Source organism: Coloeus monedula (genome assembly GCF_965178545.1).
Source record: "Coloeus monedula genome assembly, chromosome: 16".
NCBI lineage: Eukaryota > Metazoa > Chordata > Aves > Passeriformes > Corvidae > Coloeus > Coloeus monedula.
This window is the reverse complement of record NC_138796.1, coordinates 10,187,199-10,198,365: the sequence shown is the minus strand read 5'-3', so window position 1 is coordinate 10,198,365 and position 11,167 is coordinate 10,187,199. Positions and strand designations below refer to the sequence as shown.

General features: G+C 44.5%; 1 long non-coding RNA gene across 2 annotated transcripts in view; it reads left to right on the top strand.

Annotated features, from left to right (window-relative positions):
* The first annotated feature begins 7,485 nt into the window (after window positions 1–7,485).
* The window catches only part of LOC309579095, a 47,173-nt gene continuing 43,491 nt past the window's right edge, over window positions 7,486–11,167 (top strand). For both annotated transcript variants that reach the window (XR_014226862.1, XR_014226863.1), the window contains exons 1-2: window positions 7,486–7,783; window positions 9,894–9,987. This is a non-coding gene — a long non-coding RNA (uncharacterized lncRNA). The remainder of the gene's footprint in view (window positions 7,784–9,893; window positions 9,988–11,167) is intronic.

The following is an 11,167-nucleotide window of genomic DNA, read 5'->3' as shown; positions in this document are numbered from 1 at the left end:
AATGTAAATAGTAACATGAACTTAAACTGCTCTACCAAGCTCAGGTTTACACTGCCTTACTCATAAAAATATATTCTACAACTTTTACCAGTACACAAATTAGCAGTCTTTAAACTGAATCATGGAATCAACTGAATACAGACCGTACACATGTAGACACACACACAGACACTCATGAAGGAGCAGCTCGTTCAAGAGATACATTGCAACTGAATACTTCATGAGCAAAAAAAATGAGGGGGGGATTGACAATACAAATGCTACCCGTGTTTTAAAGATTTTTTCAAGGTTTAAACTGTCTCTCTTTTCTAGTTACTGTCCTTTCTCCCAATTCACCTATATTGAGTAACCACCCTTTGAAAGGTGACTTTTTCTTCAGCTTTTGCTGGCTTTTTAAGAGAAAAACACCACCAACAGTTAGAAAACTTATATGTTTAACTTTCAGAGTTACTGTATTTTCTATCCACTTTTTATTGCTGAAGACAACATTAAAGTTAGAACATGATTATTATAAAGTGTGTAGTAGCCCTTTACTAAGTGCAGCAGTAGTTTACTACTAAGTTTACTGTCCAATGTAAGAGCCATAATGTGCTGTTTTCTTTTGCAGAACAAAGTGACCACCAAAAGCGGGACTTTGTGGGCCAGTTGGATAAAACATAAGCTCATCTCGCCCCCAAAACCCCGACTCTGGAACCACAGCCTTCCAAGATTCAATTTGTAAGTAAAAAGTATCTTTGTAAGATATGCCAAATCAACTGAGAGTGGGTAATTTCCAGACTAATCAAAAGAGAATCTTATAGCCCAGTTGCAATACACCCTCCTTCACTTTCTGGACAGCAGGAATTGCTAACAGACAGTAATTGGTTTTACTCATATTTTATGACCTATTTATCAAGCAGGTAAGAAGTACCTTTTCTAAGAGTCTATAAAATGACGCAGAATAACAGTTATTAGACCCAGCACTCCAAATATCTATTAAGATTTCTTCTCAAAGTATGTAACAAGTTCTTTATCTATTCTACTGTATTTCAGACTAAAATTGACACATTATAGAGAAATGTCTGTAATTATTCTAAAATTGTTATTTGTACAATAAACTAGAAATAATTTTCACTTGAAAATAGGTCTCTCCTTTACTAACAATGATAGTCTCTAGTATTCAGCTGTACGTCATCATCTTACTACCCTCAATATTATGTTTCGTAAGAACTTATTTCGAAGACGAAAGGACAAGTAGAAATTCACGGACAAAAGGAACATATAGTCTAAATCTTCACTTTATAATTCCAAAAGACCTTCTAAATAAAATCCAAGTTTAAAAGCATTATAGTTTACACTTAGATGGCTGAAGTAGGTTAATGCTGTCAGTTACTTTAAAAGAAACTAATTACTCTGCTTGAAAAGCCACTGTTACATTCATTCTGCTTTTGACAATCAAAATGCAGAGCCAAAGAATGCTGTCCTAGCTGAACTGCTTTATAATCATCAAATACATCCTGAAAGGAAAATACAGAGGAGTTGATAGAAATTCTGGCTAAGTAGAAATGTTTAAATAATTCCTCTTCCTACAGACCATACATTTTAAATGACTTATTTATGGCTGTGATGATTTAAGAGATTTTTCTGGCCATGCTTTCACACGAGCTGATCAGACGGTGCGTATCGACACCCCTCCGCACGCGCATTTGTAGTTATTTGTGCCTGGCGAAAGTCGCCGCAGAAGACATGCGGAGGCAGCGGGACGGGACCGGTGGCCGGACGCCGTGGGGAGCGGACACCGTGGGGAGCGGACACCTGTAGCTCCCGAGGGTGCTGGCACGGCGGCGATCCGCCCCTTCCCCGCGGGGCGCGGCGGGCCCGGCCCCTCGCCCGGCGCGCCCCCTCCGCGGCCTGCGGCAGGTGGGCGCGGGGCTGCGCCGGGAGCCGCCCGGGGCCGCGCGCCCGGCGATGCGCGGCCCCGCGGCGCCGCTGCTCCCGGGGCGCCTTTCCGCGGCCGCGCTGCCTCGGCCGCGCCCGCACGCCCGGGTGCCCGCCCGCCGCGGAGCCGCCCCATCCCCGCGCAGGGCGCGGCCCCGGCTGCCCGCAGAAGGGGGCGCGGGGCGGCGGCCGCACCTGCGGCCTCGGCGGGGACGTCGCGGGGCCGCGCTGCTCCCCGCGGGCGGGCGGGCGGGCGTGCGGCGCGGAGCGGAGCGGGGGCGCGGAGGGAGATCGCAACTCACCACTTGTCAGTGCCCCCGGCGATGCCCCCGCGAGCCGGGAATGGATCAGCGCCCGCAGCGAGCGGGGATCCCGAGCACAGGGAGCCGCTCGCCGGCCAGGTCCCCGTTCTTGAAAGGAGACAGCCCTCCGATCCTCGCTCCGAGCCGGCTCCTTCCGTTGGCAAAATCCTGACTCATTACATAAAAAGATCACCCTGCCAGGCGCCCTGAAACATTTCTTCATCACGGTCACGCCACAAGCTAAACAAGAGGCCACATCAAGGGGAGGGGGAGAGGGGGAAGCGGAGAGAAAAAAAAAAAATCCAGAGGTTTTTTTTTTCATTAAGATCCTCTTCCTTGAAAAAGGTGGGGGGGAAAAAGTGCAGGGAGAAAAAAAAAAAAAAAAAAAAGAGCAGCCACTAGGAAAAAAAACTAGAGAAGATTCACTCATTGTTGCCACAAAGACACCTCTCCCCTTCCCACTCCTTCTCCATGCTCATTCCTCCAACAGTGCTACAAAGACGTGCAGTCTGCGCCGGGAGTTGTGAGCCCGAGCCGTGAGCTCCTCAACTCCGCGGGGGCCGTGCCAGGAGACCCGGGGCGCACAGTCCTCCGAGAGGAGGTGTGGTGAGTCCAAGACCGTCCGAAAATTATTTTTTTCCTAGAAACTACCACCAAATATAGTAACAGGGAAGGGGTATTCCTAGAAATTCGGGAGACGTCAGAAAGGGAAGATTTGTGAAATTCAGCTTCACTTCCTGCAGAGGGCTCCTAGCACAGGGATAAAAAAAAAAGGCAATAAAGTGCTTTTCATGCTTCTCTGATCACATAATGGTTAAAAAAAAGAATGGTAAAACACTTAACTCACATTTCTCCGATACAATCTAGTAGTTTCATAAGGGAAGAATGCTAATCAGTAACCTCCTTTCCTCATTTTCTACTAATGTTTATTAGATGTCTATCTCCTGTATTTATTTTCCCCACATCCTCATATCAGACCTATGCATGCAGCAAATAAAAGGAATATGCATATGAGGGAAAAATGGGCCAAATGATAACCCTCCTACATATCACAGAAACACTGAGTGTTTGTGTGTTATTTTAAACAGGCTTTGCCGTTTGCATCTTTCGTGCTACACTGATGTGAATAATTCATGTCCCCACCGTAGATGTGTGCAATATTGTTACTCGCATGAATGGGAATTTGTAGGTTGCCTTTTATTTAAGGGCTTCAACACTGAGTACTACTGAGCACTGTCAGTCCCCATGGACTTAATGGTATCTTAGGCTCTTAATTAATTCAGTTCAGCAATTCACAGGATCAGGCCCTGACCGACAAACGCAGACCCGCACGCTGTCAGGACCCACATTATTCCTCATGTGTCTCCTAAATCTGTGTTTGCTTTGTGCTAGTGTCTAACACCCAACCCTTCCTGACTCACATCTTCTTAAAAAACACTGATACCTTCCATAGGAAGCAGAATTGAATGTTTGCAAAGCAGAGACGAATGAAGATGTTATTATAGGCTGTTAATTATATAGAGATGTCAGTGCATTTGTAATAAAGCATTATTTACCCAGGAACAGCAAAGGTTCCTATAAAAACCACAAAGCCAGCTTTTGGGGGAAGATAATAGATTTCAATGTATGCAACTCTTGCAGGTTAATTGGATTTCCTTAATGAAATTCCCCTCAGCCACATGAAATCCTTGGGTTTGTTCTTTGAATTTCATTATGACTTGCAGAGGCTTCTCTGCCCCCAAATCAAATGCAATAAAAACACTGGAGCTGGCTTCACTTCCGTGTTTTGTGAACACTCATATTTAATCAAAACTTGGTTACAGACACCTTGTCTGTCTGCAGTTTTGAAGGGGAATTAGCAGAGTTCACCTGACACTCCTGAGTGTGCTTTGACTCCTAAGTGTGTTTAACTGTTACTGCAGTGCTCAGTAAACAATTGCGTCAAAATACAGACCCAGGTTTCAGAGAGGTGCACCCACAGTGTTTCATTAGCAATAATGCCTGGTTAGAAGTAGATTTACTTTAAGTAATCTCCTGGAATTCAAAACAGCTCTAGTTAATTGCAAAAAGGCCTTTTTAATCTGTCTGGCTTACTTACGGCACACTGCTCCACTCTGCCTGTCACTCTCATTTCCTGAGTGAAAAAGTGAATGGCAGCTTCAAGCTCAGGATCTTTTAATCATTAAAAGAAATGGATGTGCTGTCCTCTGTTGGTCATACTGGTTGTCACAAGTGAAATTCAATTAAAAAGGCAGCAAGAGCCTGTTATAGTGACAAAAAAAAAAAAAGAATATGAAACTAAATTACATTTGTTTCACCTTCTGCTTTCACCAATAACACTGCACAGTGGAAGGGATTTTTTTTTATTTTTTTTTTATTTTTTTTAATGAGGCAATGATAGAAACTGGATTATGGAGAGGACTCGACTGTAGTACAGATTCTGCCTTGGGATTCCCCGGACCCTGGCTGCTGGTTTACCCTCTGTCCCTGGCATGTGGGTGCCACAGGGAGCTGCAGGCACCCTCCAGAGCCAGGGCTGCAGGGGGCTGCAGTGCTGCCAGCCACGTGGTGAGAGAGGAAGTTTCGGGTTTAAATTTCACATCACACGGTCTGGTCTGGGGACAGGGCTGTGTGTGCCAGTTGGTGCTCAGTGTAGTGACCCGTGTAGTGCGGTGCCACGGCAGATGGGCAGCCTCTCGGGGCGATGGCAGCCCGGCCTGTGCTGGGGGTGTGTAACGCAAATTCCCACTTGGCCTCTCCCGGGGTCCTTCCATGAGCCCTGATGTGCGGAAATGCCCTGCTCTGCAGAAATGCCCTACTCTGCACTCTGCTGCTAAGCAGTGGTGTGGCCTTGCTGGGTGCTCAGTTCAAGAATATGTAGCATCTGGAGAGGATCTGGTGAATTATAGCAAGGATGATTAGAGGTGTAGAAAACCTGGCCTAAAATGAGAGATTTTAAAATTTGGGCCTTTTGTTGTCTAGAAAAAGAAAGCTGAAGGCAAATAGAGCAACACTTTCAAAAAAGGTTTAACATCATGTAAATGAATCTGTTGTGGCAGTAGACCCATGTGATACGTTAATTATTTCTACCTCTTAACTGCTGCTAGAGTTACCATTTCTGGGCTGCACTAGTTTCTCCTGTGAGTGCACAGATAGTTTTCTAATTGCAAAATTAATTTCAAGTAAATAACCACAAGACGTATCTTAAAATGTTACTTAACAATACTGTGATCATGCTAATAGATTAGCAATGTTATTAAACAAAATATAAGTTCTGTCTGCAAACTGTGGTAAAACAGGCTCTGTGTTATCTGGTGTCTGTGTTACCTAACAGACTCACAGGCCTCGAACCATTGTTAAGAGGGTGAGACAGCCATAGCACTTGTGCATACCTGGCTTTGTCCTATAAATACATTATTTCTAAAAGACAAGCAAGAATTTATGAAAGCTTTACTCATCAGCGGCAAGGTGGCTCATCTCCACCCTCCCCGTGAGGATTATCCCTGTGGCTGGAGTAAGCAGAAAGAAGTATTTATCAGTTATATGTTTTGTCCTTGAGTTTGATTTTTGCACTTAGTTTTTACAACCCTCCTATGAAAGTAGTTTCAGGGATATGGATGTACCTCATTGTCCTTTGTATCTATAAGTAAAAATATCTAAGAATATTTACAAAATCCAGTGTAAATAGTTAAGGACGTTTATTTCTGTCCAAACAACAAATGCACAATTTATATTCTTGACTACAGTGGTGCAGAATATGAGGGGTAGATTTGTCAGGAAGATAACAAAGTTGATTGTGTGGACAGAATGGTCAGTAAAATTTCAAATGGTAAGTAAATATGAAACATGAATCAATAAAGATTTCCTTCAATTAGTAATGCTGTTACTATTTGCACTGTTAGGATAGCTTTAAGTGCTGTCCAAGCCTTAATTGTGTGTGTGGGTTTGGTGCCTGGTCCCATCAGTGTCACTGAGTTGGACCTCCTGGCTACTTGTGGTCCTGCTGGATCAGCTGTGTCCGAAGCGCCCAGTGTTGTTTCACCTGGAGAAGGGCAGCACTGCTCCGCTCCAGTGAGTGTAACCACCGCACCCCTTCCTTACCCGTTTTCAGTGTCACAGGGAGTTTTTGCTATTAAAAAATAGAAAATGTAAAGTACACACTAATCAGATTGCAAATAATCCAAGTGGTTAGTGATACAGATGAAGAAACCTCATGGTTCACTAATCAGAAGACAGAACCAAATTAATAAATACTTAATTATATGGTGGCAGGGTGGGGGTGAACCAGTGAAGGGGACCTGGGGGATTATAGGATGGTCTTGGTAACTGCAGCCTGTGGAGAAGGCTCTCTTCAAACAAGAGTTTGAAGCAGCTGCAGGCTGTCTTCAAACAACACTCTGCAGAGGCTCCACTTGTTCCTCCCAGGAATGACTCAATGTCGAGGTGGGCACCAGCATTTGCCTCAAGGGTGATGTGTAGAAAAGGGGTGTGACACGACTTCCACTCAGCCTCAGCAGTCACCTTGGCCTTACACATTTCAAAGTACTTTTTGTTTCTTCAGGATGAGCTCAGGGTCTCTTGAAAACAAGATCAGTCTCCAAGAAAAAAACGAAGAAAAAGTTTCTCTTGCTGCAGATGTAAGAAGAGAGGGCGTGCAGCCGCTGAGGGATGCAGCAGGAGTGACCAAGGTCAAGGCAAGAGGGGCAGGATATTCACCAGAACCCCTTGTTGGGGCCGGAAGAGCCGCTGCCGCCGGTGCGAGACCTCCGCTGCGTACCTGCTCTCGGAGGTCAAGCAGGGACCCGCCCCGGGGGATCGGCTCTGCCGTCGTCGGGTGCGCTCCGGCGGCCGGATTTCTGCGGGCCTCGGGGGCACCACCCCCACTACCAGGCGGGTCGAGCGCTCCACGGAGGGTCTCAGCTGCGCTCGCCGGGACGGGGCGGAGCTCCGCCTTCCCCTAAAAAGGAGGGGGACAGCTCCCGCCAGCGCGCACCCACCGAGGCACGGACGGGGTTCGAACCCGTGATCTTCGGTTTACGAGACCGACGCCTTACCACTTGGCCACCGCGCCTGCGTTAAAGCCGTCTCCTGACGCCCTTCTATCGCTGGCGCCACTCCCGCGTGCCCGCCCACATCCCGCCCTCGCAGGCGCCTGCGCCGCCACCTGCCGGGGGCGCGCGGTCCTGGGGCACTGAGGGCGCGGGGGGGGCTGAAGGGGCGGAACGGGAGGGAGGGGCGGGGACTGCTGCCGGTCCCCCTCCTCGTCTCGTTTCGGCTCTCGCTGCCGCTGCCCGGTCTCGCACTCTCTTCGTCTCCCGCTCTCTCCCGCTCTCTCCCGCTCTTGGAGCTGCCAGGAGGTTCCCCTCCAGCTGCGGCGGCGTCCTGAGGGCAGCGCCTTCTGCCCGCGTCGGGCCCAGGTCTGTGAGGGTGCGGTGCCCGGCGATGGCACTCGAAGCGCTGCTTCACACCGGCAGAACGGCTTAGAGAGGGAGAAAAAAGCGGGATTAAAACTTTACTCCTCCGAGAAGAGAAGCAGAAATGCAAAACGTTGGGATAATTAAATGGTAAATACTAAATTAAACACGCTTGCTGCCTGGTAGCTGTTCCCTCAAAACACTCAACTGTTGTGAAACGCAGAAAAGATACTAAAATATGTATTATTTTCCAGACTGGGTCTCCTAGATTTTTACAAGTGTGACCTGAAAATAAAGTTTTTAGTTTTTCATTTAATGTGCGTTGTGGAGGTCTGTTTAAATTCTCCAAGAAACTGCTGCTGGACACCCAAGTTCTATATTCCTTTTGGTTTGGTTTTGGTTTCCTTGTGGAAGAAGCATGTGAACATACTAGAGGTACATTTGTAAAGGCTGAGATCAGAGTTACTGATTTGGTAGTGCTGTAATGCAGGTGCATTAAAAAGTTGATACAGAACGAAAATAGCTTGGCTTGGAAGAGACCTTCAAAAGTTATCTAGTTGAAGCACCCTGCAACGAGCTGGGAAATAATTATGTATTGTTTTGGGATATTCTTTGAACTCTCATCATGGAAAGTCATGCTTGATGGCTTGACTGTATGAAAAAAAAATTTAGTTCTTTAAAAGTTATGATTTGTTAGTTTGTGTGTGATAACTCTATGCCTGCCTGTGTTTAAACAGAGTGATCTGAATTAGCTTGACCTGCAGTGGAAAGTGTGTAATTTAAATTATCTTACTGGATAGTCAGCCCTTGCTAAGTGTGTTTGCTGCTACCTTGGAAAAGCTGCCCCAAAGATGATCTGATTTTCCACTCCCTGTGGGCATAACTGATGGCCTGGCCAACCCGAATGCTTGCTGGAATTTATCTGCTAGTCTTGTTCATCATATGTCCTCATCTGGGCTATGGAAAGCTGGGCAGTGAGAATAGCACTGTTGTATTCTGCTTTTGTCTTGTCAGTGTAATCACTGCAGCATTTCAAAGTATGATGATATGTAGGAGTGGAAGCCACCTCCCTCAGCTCTCACACCTGTAATGTTTATGAAAGGTGTGACCTCAGAGGGCCACTTAGCTCCCCTGGCAGGAGGAGTTACTCTTAGTATTGCCAAGCTGGCAGCTGGAAGGAGTTCAATTTTAATCAGTCATGTTTGATGATATGCCATTTCTGGCCTACTTGCTTATTACAAAATATGCTCTTTTATGTGCCATACTTGCCAGTTTTAACTTGTCATCACAGTTCCTGTGCAGCTCACATCTGTGTTTATTAATGTTTTTGGATCCTTGTGAGCTGAGAGGTAATTTTGTGGTGAGAGAGAGGGCTGTTTGAATTGTTGGTGGAATTCATATGAGTTTTATGTCTTCAAATATGTTACATTTTAATAAATGTATTTGCTTGGCATCAGGAATAGTATTTAATGGCATATCAACTTCTATTCATCAAGTTCTTCCTTAACTGTATGGGGAGATGGAAACTTCAATTTGAATTCATAAAGATCTTCTAACTAGATTAAGAAGAAATATTTGATTTGGTTTAAAAAATTTGTCTACTCTAACTTCCTCAGTGTGTCTGGAAAAACTGCTTCTGTCTAAACAAAGTGCTGTTTAATGGTGAACTGATTTATCATGATAGTTTTTATAACTAAAAATGTAAACTTGATTTTTAAAAGTGTAATTGCCCTTTTGGTGTCTGGGTACTTTTGTTTGGGAGTGTCTTTTATGCTGGCCCTTACCCTTGTTTGAGCTCCATGTGAAAGCCCTTCCTCTTCACACTGAATCCTCCTCGTGCACTGTTCTCTTCTGACACAAGCTTCTTTTAAACACAACGTGGCTTTTCTAAAGGGAAGTCTTTAGAGGACTCCATTGCTGAAAAGATATTGTTGGAGATTTTGTTGGATGGATAAATAATCACCAGTTGATTTTTTTTTTTCTTTCTTTCATTAGCCTCACACATACGAGATGGAGGTGTTGCTTTAGGAGAGGCTTTGGTGTCTCTTTTCATGCGCAAAACCAGGCCTTTCAACTTTCCCTGACTTTTCTGAGATACAGGGGAGCAATCATATATATGCAGATTTGGTGCAACAGAGTTTTATAAAGGCTTGCTGTGGGGTAGCTGGAATGCTCCTCATTTGCAGTTATTTGAGCTTTGACTTTGTCTTGGCTGTATGAAAGAATGTTTCTATTCACTATTTTAACTTCTAATCCACAGCACTTGTCTTGGAGGGGTTCAAGAATGATGCAGTGGATGGCAGAGTGGCCCTGTAGTCCTTTTTCTGCAGAGAAGACTGGAGACTCAACTTCAGGTAATTTTTTTACATGAAAGGAAGTATTTATCTTAGAGTTACTCGTTACATTTATGGATAAACATGTGAAGGAAAAAATGCCAAGCCCTAGCTGTTGGGTCTCAGAAGCTCTAATTCATTTCTTTGATTTTGCGTTAGGAATGTCTTGGTAAGGTTGCAGACTATACTTCAGGGTGTGGGGAAATCCATGCAACTTCTTTGCCATCAAAGAAGTATCTCCTGCTTGAGACTGTACAAATACTCTAAGAAATAATGTTTCTCACAACATCTGTACAATATACAACAAGCCAATAAGCAGGAGCAAATGGCACTGAATGTGCTACAGAGTAAAGACAAATGTACTCGTGGCCATCTGTAGAACATGTTTGAATAAACTGAGGTTTTATTGACAATCAGGGTTTAGCCTGTGGAAAAAGTTCACTCAGCGTAATCTCAAATTTTATCAAGCCTTGTTTTGTGTTTACATCATAATAGTAATATGAACACAGCTTGTGAGGGAGGGTTATGTGTTTATGTTCTTTGTAATTGTAAAACAATCAAACCCCCAGACTGCCAGTTGGTACCAAAACAAGTGCTTTATCTCTGTTATACTCCAGCTGTAATTCCTGTAATGCACAAGTACATGGTTAAAAAGTGCTGCACTTATTTTGCAATATTTGTGTGTGGTGTGTAATAGCTGAAGGTAAGTTTGTGGCACATATAGCCTACAAACTTTTACAATGGTTAAAGTTCACAGAGAACAGGTATTTTATGAAATTTAGAGTGTTTATTAGTAATTTTTAATTTGTTCAGTTTTACTTAATTGCTACCTACTACTTTATGGGGTTTTTAATATTTGGCCAAGTTCTGATGTCATCAGCGTAGAACAGACTTTAATGAGGAAAGGGTGGGTGATTGGTACAGGTCTGCCTTCACAAGGGGAAGTGTAACACTAAGTATTTAAATGAACAGCTTCATCCTTAAAAGAAGCTTGTGCAAACAGCTCATAGCTCATTCTCCTGAAGAAATGCATTCTTCAGGTGTTCTAGCAGCTGAGCAGAATGCAAATCGCAAATACAAAATCTCACAACCCAACACATCTTGAAAACCTTGGAAGAATTTGGGAAAGTCATGTATTAAAGTGCATTACAAGAGGTATGTAGTAAGAGGACAAGGGGGAACAGATTAAAAATGAAATTGG